The 10663-nt window shown below is 40.3% G+C and overlaps 1 protein-coding gene across 3 annotated transcripts in view; it reads left to right on the plus strand.

Annotated features, from left to right (window-relative positions):
* fam131ab (family with sequence similarity 131 member Ab) overlaps nucleotides 1–10663 on the plus strand; it is a 34592-nt gene that overhangs the window by 6639 nt on the left and 17290 nt on the right. The gene's annotated exons all lie outside the window — the stretch shown is intronic.

Here is a 10663-nt window from a genome sequence, read left to right on the forward strand (position 1 = left end):
ATTGTAGGCTGTAGGTTCACCGGCACCTTGTTCATTTTCTAGAACAGACTTAGCTGACTGAACACAGCTGCAGGAATGGAACGTTGTCTGTTTTATTCCTTTAAATTGTTGCTGCCATACAGTACACACATGGCTTTTCTCATGTTGTGTAATTTGTCAAAAATGCTAAACAATGTTTCTCTCTTTCATTTTTGTTCAGTTTAGAAGTTTTGGGTGTAACTTTATTGTCGTCAACATAAACTGTAAATGTGTAGATGTTACAAATGTTAAGTTTAGCTACACCACATACAAACAGAGAGGGTAGTCTATTGTTTCATAAATGAACACACCTGACCCCTGTAACCCGTGTCATAAACATCTTAAAGAGTAGATTTATTTAGCATTGACCAAAAAGTCTTTATATGTCGGCGCTTTTCAGACCCACCTGAGCTAAAGGTCCTTTTGAGCTCAGCTGCAGGTTTTCTTGTTAATCAGAACCAGTGCCAGGTCAAGACCGATCCCATTATGAGAGCAAGCTAAATTATGACTTTGCATTTGTTACGTAAAAAAAAAAATTAATAGGCCTGTGGACCACCAGTTGATGATTGCTAAAAAAACTTTTTGACTTGTAGCAGTTGGGCATGAACAAATGGCAATAATTGGTGTCTTTTTCAAAAATGACTTGACATGTAATGGAAATAAACCAGCGCAAAGCAGAAACATCCAAGTTTCATTACCACAACAGTGAATATAACAGGCGGAAAACTTCAAATACAAAAAAGTTTTTCTGAAACAAATACACCTGTTGGTACAGGAATCTCAGGAGCCATCAGAAACATTTATTGTAAAGAAATAAATGAAAAATGCATAATCTACTGAAAGGTGTAAACCAATAAAGAACCTGTTGTTGGATTCAGAAAAACAAACTTATGATCATAGCAATTATTCTATACTGAACAACATCATTGGAATAGTTATTATTAGATAATTAACATTTAAATTTTATGTAATGAACTCATGTTAAAGAAATCCTTCTTTTGTGTCTCAAGTTTAAATTATTAGTAATGTACGTGACTCAGTGAGCTCCCTGTGTCTGATGTTTCTGTGTGAGACCTTTGGGCCTCAGGTGATTTGGTGCCTTTAGACCTAGCTGAGCAGCTATATGCCTAATCAAAGATGCACTCTACGTAGTTCAACACATGAAGTGGAAAATTATTTTCTCAACCTCCCAAGTTTAATAATTATCTTTTTAATCAAGCCATCCAAGTCTGTAATATATGTTTCTGCCTGGGGTTGTTTCGTTTTTCATTAATGCTAACCAGTTGCTTTCTAGTTATGTACATGCCATCCTACGTAATTAGCAATTAATGTTTAATTCGGGAGTTTAAATGAAATTGCGGTGATGTCACGTTTTCTTGGGGGAAAATACAACACAAAGGGAACTGTAGTCACTGTGCTGATCATTTTTAAATGTTTAAATTTGTTGCTTTTGCAGTGTCTCCCTGTCTACCGGCACATTTTTTGTTAAAAAGACAGAAAGAGTGAGTTTGCCATGCAATGTGACGCTCCCTGTGTCATGGCTGACATGAGCGCTCTGCCGTTGTTTGTTTTCCAGCGTGTGTAGTATGCATCAGACTCCACCACTAATTATGTATTAAGTTTTTCATCAGTCCCCAAACCATATTTCCCGCTGATGTTTTTAGCTGGCTGTTAGTAATATAGACAGCCAGTGTTACAAACAGGCTATTTCCTAATTCTGCTGAAAATTTTAATCCAATTACCTCAAGAAATAAAGAAAGTTATTTTCTTTTGTCGGTAGTTGCAAGTTGATAAATAGAATTGAAGTTTTTAAATAGGGCCATTTTTCGTAATTAAAATTAGCAAAACATTTTTTATTTCATCACCATCTAGACAATCCTGGTGTCACTCTTTTAGTTGTTTCAAGCTCTATCATTGCACATGTGAAAAAGAGCAAATCATGTAGTTTTTAAATCTCATTCCTACTTTACCTTTCAACCAAACAACAATCTCTTGTTTGGGGTCATTTTGATTCCATTAGATAAGCATATTTTTAACCGATTTAAATGTCTATATTAGGTCTGATTAGGATGACACCAGACAGGTTAAAAGAGCCCTAAGTTGAATATCTTTTGACTTATTTTGATGATATCAGTGAGACAAAAATTAAAAGTCTTTGGGTAAATTTGGATGACACCAGACAAACTAACAAGTCCTAATTTACACGTCAGATGGACCAAACACAACCTGGATGTAATGTATTTTTATGATGTAAATTTGAACTCAATCAAAATTAATTTAACCTTTCAATGTTTAATGGTTTACAAAAAAAACTACTTGTCAGTTGGGTTAAGCTAAGTCAAACTTAATTTTTCTTTCACTGGGCCAATCAAGAGCCATGATTGGCTGACCTGAAGTAGTCCTAAATTCTTTGTGCATGTGTTTGGGGTGTATTAATCCTCAACATGTTCCTGGTTCTGATTGTTTGGTTTGAAGACAAATGTTAGTACATGATTTAAAATGAAGTTTGTGTTTGAACATTGACTTAGCATTGTTATTATTTTATACATCCCTGTCATGGTGTTTCTCCCTGAGAATGGAAACTAATGTGTGACTCTACAAAAACAGTTTGTAATTTTGTTGTTCAGCAGGGAGGCATTTCATTCAGATTTTTTAAATTAAAAAACGTCTTTATTGCACCACAAAAAAGTTTTACTTAGGTTTAATGGTGCGAAACTGAAGTTAGACAAATGCTTCTAATTGGCTCAGAGAAGCTGATGACTGCAGTGATGAATCCACCTCAACTTTTCCTTCTTTTCCATCACCACACACCATCTGGGTGTGTGTCTGCTGTGGCGCAGTGAGCCAGCCAGGAGACGATTAGCAGCGTCTAAGTGATCCATTATGAAATCCAGTCAGACTCTCCCTCCTTCGTGAGGGAGAGAGTTTGCTATTGAATACTAACCACCTCGGGATGAGTTATTGCTGAGCTCGCTACATTCTGCACATAGGAAGTCCTCTTTAATGTGTTATCTTCCTCACAATCCTAAAATGACATTTGCTTTTGCAAAATATTTGTACAAACAATCATTTGCTTTAAACGCCCGAAGCCTCTGATGTTAGTAAAGCCTTTCACTTAGCTTGCATCTGTTGTGATTGTCGGCTGGCGCTTCGGGGCTGCCTGTGACATCATCAGCGCGTCAGTCACACATGCATATGGAGAGGAATTGTTCCACGGCGAGTGGTTGCCATAGAAATGTTCCAATTGTGGGAAAGTAAAAAATGAAGGGAGGGTGGAAGAGGGGGGAAGAAAAGAGAAATCTGCCTCATGCTGGCAGAGACCAAACACGTCATGTTGTTTTTCACAAGGTGAAGAAAATTTCAGTCTGCGCCACTCAAACCAAATCAGGTCTCACTTTCTCGCACTGTTTGACATTGCGGCTTGTGAGTCCTGGTGAGTGCGACAGGAGAAAGGAGCGGCGTTGCATTTTATAAGCGATGGTTTGTGGCTGTTTGTTTGAAGAAAAGCAGCCATTTTTGGTTAACTGACCACTAAAAAGGCACAGAGTATATCTGTGCTGTGTTTGGACTTCAGTCTGCTTCTGAAATAAAGAAATAAAATTGCTTCTCTGTCAAAGCTGTCACATTGTGTTGCAGCCTCAGTCTTATTCAAACACTTAAAATGGGTGAATCAAATATTTTTTTTCCAACAGTGGCACAAACAATAAACCATTTAAGGTGCTTTTATAAATGTGATCAACCTTCTAGGATATGCAGACGTAGAGACGGGCTTCAGGTAATCAGTTTGAATCCAATTTTTGCCTAAAACAGGCGTGTGGTGTTTTTGTCTTTAGGCTTTATTAGTTTGTTGCACTAATTCAGAGACAGCGCTGAACGATAAATGCATAATTTAGACCACCAGCAGTACAGAGTGTCATTTCTAGGAGCATTGGGTGTATTTAAGGGTTTCTGTGTGTAAGTGTGTGTAAGTGTCAGAATAAAGAAATAGTGCAGCTATCTAACTGAGAGGCTCTCTCTGTTATGTACGACTCCTGTCTGCTCCCCTTGGTTCAGCAGGGCAGTGGGGGGAAGCAGTGAGGAAAGAGGAAACCAGTGGAAGAGCAGAGCTGGCAGGCTATACGTGCTTATTTTATTAGACTATGCCTCCATGTGACAGTGAGGCTTTTCCCAATCATTCTTGTCAGAGCAGCAGTGTTTACAAAAGGATTCAAAAGCTCATTATTGTGTGCTGGTAAATGGGTGACGACATAAATTCATCTCTTTGTCTCTGTCTGTGTAATCAATTGTCTGTAGCATTAGCACCACATCTCACAAACCATTGCACAGATTTTATTGAACCTCTCAGGAAGTAATAATTCATCTAAGATTGATTAGTTTTTGGAGTCAATCCAATTCAAGATGGCTGCCACAGCCGACTAACACAGATACTAGGGCTGTGTATTGGCAAGTATTTGGTGATATGAAACATATCATGACAAAGGGGTCAAGATACTATCACGATATTTTGCAATACTGTAAGCAAGGCAATATATTGTGATATATTGCAATTCTTTTGTCCAAAAATTCTATTAAATAAAAAACTCAGTATGTTTTGTATGTATTTTATTTGTTTCGTATTTCTTATTTCATCCATGTTTTCAATTATTAGACTAAATTTGCCAATAAATAGTTTGAAAATATATTTGTGGCAGCTTTTAGATTTTACAATTAATTTACTTTGACAATATGGTCATCCAACACTTAACAACAGCCTATATGTTGTCATAAACTTTGGTAAATGGATGATATGAAGCTGCTGCACAGAGTTTCTGGGACCAGCTGACCCGCATCCAGAACCTGATTTACATACCGGTGGGTCGAAGCCACATACAGTAGAGCAGAGCAGGTCCTGAAATGGAGAAGCTAAACAACACAGCTAAATCTCTCAAAACAAAACCGTTTTTGAAGCAAACACAGCAGGATAAACTTCAAGTACAAGGACTTGGACACGATCAGCCGGACATTGGGCCTCATGCAAGAACCGATCATACAAACAAATTTGTTCTTAAGTTGTGCGTACGAGCGATTTAGGAGAATTTGTGGCATTCAACCAATTTTCTCATATTCTAAGATTGTTTTCAGATACGAACAAAATTCACGAGTGGTCCAGACCTGTCGTATATTTTACGAGCAGTCAGTCTGCTGTAGGGCTGTGCGGTATTTGCGGTAGACGGTAGAAACGGTATGAAGTTGCCCAACGGTAGAAATTTACCCTCTACCGTCCTATTGTCATTACGTCATCACACCTGTGTCAGCATGGCTGCGAGTGCAGAGACCACTGAGCAGGAGGAGTTCGAAATATAGTGAAGAAATACAACATTTTAAAACACATATAGAGAGAATAAATCCTCAAAATTTTCCCCTGTAGAAAAGTCTGTCGCGGGATCATAATCTCTCCCTCCCTCCCGCTGCAAGTCGCGCAGAGAGAAGATTTAACAACCGTAGTTTTTCACGCCCAATTGTCTGAGAAAAAAAATGTTTTTTATGTATCATTACCCACAGAGATGATAAAAAAAGATGTGGATGTCCGTTCAATCATAAATCCATCTTGCTAATGTAAAGTCAGCTTCTGCTCTGATGAAGATGATGAAGATGAGCGCGGAGCAGAGCAGCAGCTGATAAGTTCAGCAAGCAGAAGCTCATTGTTTGGCAGGCAGATATTAAAGCAAAAATGCTGGGTTTGATTAAGATTAAGTTTTCTGCAAAAAAATTTAAAAATGACATTATCTTTACTTTTTATAATTTTCGATAAATACCGTTACCGTGAAGGGATTCAGTTTATACCGTGATATGAATTTGAGGTCATACCGCCCAGTCTGCTGTTATCCAGATGGATTTTTCCTCACTAATAACTTTTTATTGCATTAGTTTGAAGATATTTCGAGTTGAAAATAAATCACACTCCATAATTATGTTGACAATAGGTTATTCTGTTTGAACTGGAATTAGATTTTAAATGTAACTAACGACATAAATTGGTTAGATTAAATTAAATTGGCTTTTAATGCTGTTGTATAGCACCACAATATTGGTTTGGTTGGTTTGGTAATATTACCAAACCAACTTAAATTATGCATTAATTGAAGTTTGGAGACATTTTAAAATGCATCTTTTCAGAAACGCATCTGACACTTGCGACGGTTGGGAGAGGGGAGACAGCCAGGCGGGGGGTGGTGGTGGTGGTGGTGGTGTGTGTGTAGGGTGGGAGTAGCTGTGCACGACTGCTGTTCTTCTGAATAAACAGTTGTTTACACTTAAATTAAAAATATTTGACCAAAGAAAAACCGGAGCAGGACTAGAGAGAGATTATTATGATTTAGATTTTTATTTCTGTGATGGTATATGACTCACAGGAGACACGACATTAACAGCAGTAGTTATTTCATTCCATTCTTTGGCTTTAGCTGGTCCTTTAATTCCACGACTGACACTGCTAAAAAGAACAGATTTTCTTTTCTTGATCTCGAAGAGCAGGACTTCAATCTCCAAACTCGTAAAGTTCTTCTTTTTTACTTTTTTGCTGTCATTTTCATGAATGGACATTTCCTGGTATCTGAGGCAGGAAACATATCCTTATATGGTGCTTTTGGGGTGGTAATTATGCTAATCTCCTCTCCTCGTACACGAGCACCTGGATATGAACAGGTGTAATTCATCATGTTTACGCAGCTCATTTACACAGTTTTCCTGAAGATAGAGGAGTTTGTTGAATCTGACGTGGCATGTTCTTACAAACCTTTCGTACGAACAAAAGTAAGAGAAATTTAGGAGAAGAATACAAACATGTTCTTGCATGCGGCCCATTGAGAGCAGCAGACAAGAGTTTTTTGTCACGGGGCATCTTGGGGGAAGCGCCGAGCTCGAGGCACTAGACACATGCCTGCCTGCCTGCCTTCCGTAACGTGAAGGCTGGCTATAGTTGGAAAAAGAGCGCACGAGACACTTCAGTTGGCTTAAAAAAACAGATATTCTGACTAATAAATAACCGTTCATAGCCTTACCTCAGGTTAGAAGGCAGTCTTTGTCTGTCTTTTCTGCTCTAATTTAGCTATCGGTGCATGACGTTAATGTTTACTCACAATGCTAATGCTACCGTTACTCTCTGGCTCCTTAGGAGTGGGGGAGCCAAATGGCTGACTCACTGCTGCCAACTAGTGGTCAGATGCTGAACTACAACATAAAAATGAACAGTTGGCAGGAAAGTTGACATTTTAAACCTTGGTTAATTGCCAATAACTTTTGGGAATTAACTACATCTGTTAGCAAACTAGCTCATGTACCAAAACAATCATCGGATAGATTAACAATAATTTCACTCCCAATCAGGCAATCAAACTCTGTTTTTCCACACAGGAGAGAACAGTTTTTCCACACAGGTAGAATTACTCACCACTTTACTAACAAGGAGCTCATCAGTGTTTATTCTCACACATCAGTATTTAGTCATGCTAGCTCCACCGCTTCAGTGCTCAGTTAGACTGCAGCAGGTGTACTAGAACTAAACTACAGTTAGGCTGATGAGGATGGCATAAACACTATTCTACATTTATGAAAGGTGCATTTGGTGTTGTGCGTTATTTCAATATTTTGTTATAAAAAAATAAGGAAAGTGTTGAGGCATGAGGCAGGGTGAGACTGGCATTTTCCCTGGACGCTTATAAAGTCCTCCCACACCAGATTATGTGATTTCTTTGGGCTGCTGTGTGGAAATAAATCAAATATGCTTGACTGTGGGTGGACAACATTTGCTGGCTGGCATCTGATTTTTTAATTAGAGGCCAAACACAATGTATCATCCCCAAGCGCCTCGAAGCAACATGTTCCGTCTCCTCCAGATGATCCCCCCGTCGGATCTGTGAGCTGCTCTGCAGTAGAGGATTAAGACACTCTCAGGGGAGCGGCGCTACGATGTGAAGCAGAGAATTCACATTCTTTCTAAGACCTTTCTGAGAGATAACTGTTAGTTGTTTGTTATTCTGGCTGCTTTTGGTTGTCATTAAGAGAAACTGACAGGTTTATTGGTCCGACTGATGCCTGTGATGATCTGACTTCAGTTATTGGTGTTTGCAAATCAAATGTGAAATGTGAGAAACAGAAACAGGGGGATTTCACAGAAAACTGACAACACATTCCAAAAGCATTTAGAGCTGGATATGAGAGGTGGTCTTTTGAATCAAAGCTAGACATTAGACTCAGTGCTGCTCCCCTGAACTTGTTAAAATATGAACTGTCATCAAATATGAGCCAGGTGTGCTGGTCTTATTATGCCTGTCACAAAAGATGAAAAACAATGTGCCTGTCTGCATTCATTTGTCCACAGTGTTAGCAAAATATTTCATGAACAAATAGATTTTATTGAAACACTGAAAAAATAATATTTGGATGAGCATCTACAACAATTAAACTTTTTAAGCCAATCCCATTAATTTTTTTTGCCACAGCTGAGCAACTTTATTAAAACTAAAGATGACTTTTAGTCAGTTTTACAGATATTGTGCTAAAATGTGGTGTGTTGGTAGCTAAGAGTAATATTCCCAACACACTATGAACGCTGAGTGACCGTGTGAGATCTACTTATAAAACATTTCTATTTACTAACATACTGTCTGTTAGCAAAATATGTAATGAACTACTGAATAGATTGCATGGATGGATTTCTACGACACTCTCAGAAGCTCATCATTAGAAATACACCATCGGCTGTTTACATTTTAGAGTCAGCCCATTGTAAACTTTGTTATGGCAAAATGTCCTTGAAAAACACAAATATGTCTGTAACTTAGACAAGCTGACATGTACTAAGTTAAGATTTGGTGCAGCCATAGCTGACATTCATTTTCAGCACACTTTCTGTCACATCTTGTGAGATTTCACAAGACTCCACAAATGATCATTTTCAAGGTTTAACTAAAATGGCCACACCTCAGTCTCTTCATCACAGCACAAGCGTAATTTAAAAAGTCTGGAAAGATAAAAAGTGGCAAGTGATGTGTATCCATGTGTGAGAGTGAGGACGTTGTTGTTGTTGTTGTTGTTGTTGTTGTTGTTGTTGTGCCTTTATCTGTTGATGTGGTCATTTCACAGGTGAGAGTAAGTGAAGGAGCTTTTCAGCACCCCATTGTCAAGGTCTGGTGGTGAATGAACCCAGGTGCAGGCAGACAAGAACTCAAATAAAACTATTTATTAAACAAAAACAAAAGCTGACATGGCAGCGAAGACTTACATAAACTCAGAATGACACAGGGAACAGGAGACCAAGATTTATGGTGTAATCCATACAATGAACCAGCAAAGTAATGTGGAACTAAGACCAGTATTTATACAAACAGGGATGAGTGGCAGTTGGAAACAGCTGGGTGATTAAAGAGTGACAACAGTTGTGAAAGAACTGACTGGAAGAGACTGAATAATCTGAGGACTGAGTTGACATGGCATGAAAGGAACACTAGAGCGAGGCACAAGACAACAAAAAGCACACACACACACGACACAGATCCTTACAGTACCCCCTCTCCAAAGATCATCTCCCGACGATCACCAAAACACGGGAGGGTGGAGGGGGCACAAACAACAATACAGGACGGAGGGACAGAAAACAAAAGACAACGAAGGGAACATAAAAACAGAAAACTAAACCAAAATCCAACAGGAATAAAGTCCTGGGAAAACAACAAAATAGTCATTGGATGGTCCTAGGCATATCTGGAGGGTTCAGAAAGTTCAGATGGGCGCCCTGGGGCCCCACAACGATGAAAAGGAAGCTCCAGAGGGCGACCGTGAGCTGGGCCACAGCTCTGGAGGTGCTCCGGAGGTGCTGGCTCTGGAGACTCTGAAGGGGCTGCCTCTGGAGACACTGCAGGACCAGAAGATGATGTAGCTGCAGCAGGTGGCGTGGAGGTCTCAGCTGCAGCAGGGTTGTGGACCACCTCAGGGCCTGCAGCAGGCCCAGCTGCAGCAGAGGAAGGTGGCTATGCAGCAGCAGGCAGAAGGACCTCCATCGAGGCTGCACCGCACATGGTGACCACCGCCAAAAGTGCAGCAGAGGTGGTGACCACCACTTCCCTCCCGCTAAGGGCACCCACATAGGGAGCATAGGCGTCGACCCTCTCTGGGATACAGGAGGAGGAGGCATCGACCCTCTTTGGGACACAGGAGGAATAGGCGTCGACCCTCTCTGGAGCACAGGAGGTTGGAGGTCTCTGGGACCCCCTCGGCGGCAGCAATGGAGGCAGAGGTGTCCGGGACCCCATTGGCTTGGTTGAGCGATCCCATGTCAGCTCAGGAGAAACTGCTGCCCTTCTCCGATCGTGACGGTGACGACGTGCTGAACGAGAGGATGGAAAGGTTGGAGCAGACCTGAAGGCCAAGCGGGTTCCCTAGAACTGTGTCTGCAATCTTCTCTCCTCTTCCTCCACAAGAAGAGGGGATGGGAGGACCTCAACCCCAAGATCACAGCATTCATGTCTCCAAGTGGGCTGAAGATCTGTCATCCGGAAATCTCCACACCAGATAACAGACTGTGGCAGCTGGTCTCTCTCTCTCTCTCTCTCTCTCTCTCTCTCTCTCTCTCTCTCTCTCTCTCTCACACACAAACACACACACACAT

The sequence above is a fragment of the Austrofundulus limnaeus genome, unplaced genomic scaffold, assembly GCF_001266775.1.
Source record: "Austrofundulus limnaeus strain Quisiro unplaced genomic scaffold, Austrofundulus_limnaeus-1.0 Scaffold371, whole genome shotgun sequence".
Taxonomy (NCBI): domain Eukaryota; kingdom Metazoa; phylum Chordata; class Actinopteri; order Cyprinodontiformes; family Rivulidae; genus Austrofundulus; species Austrofundulus limnaeus.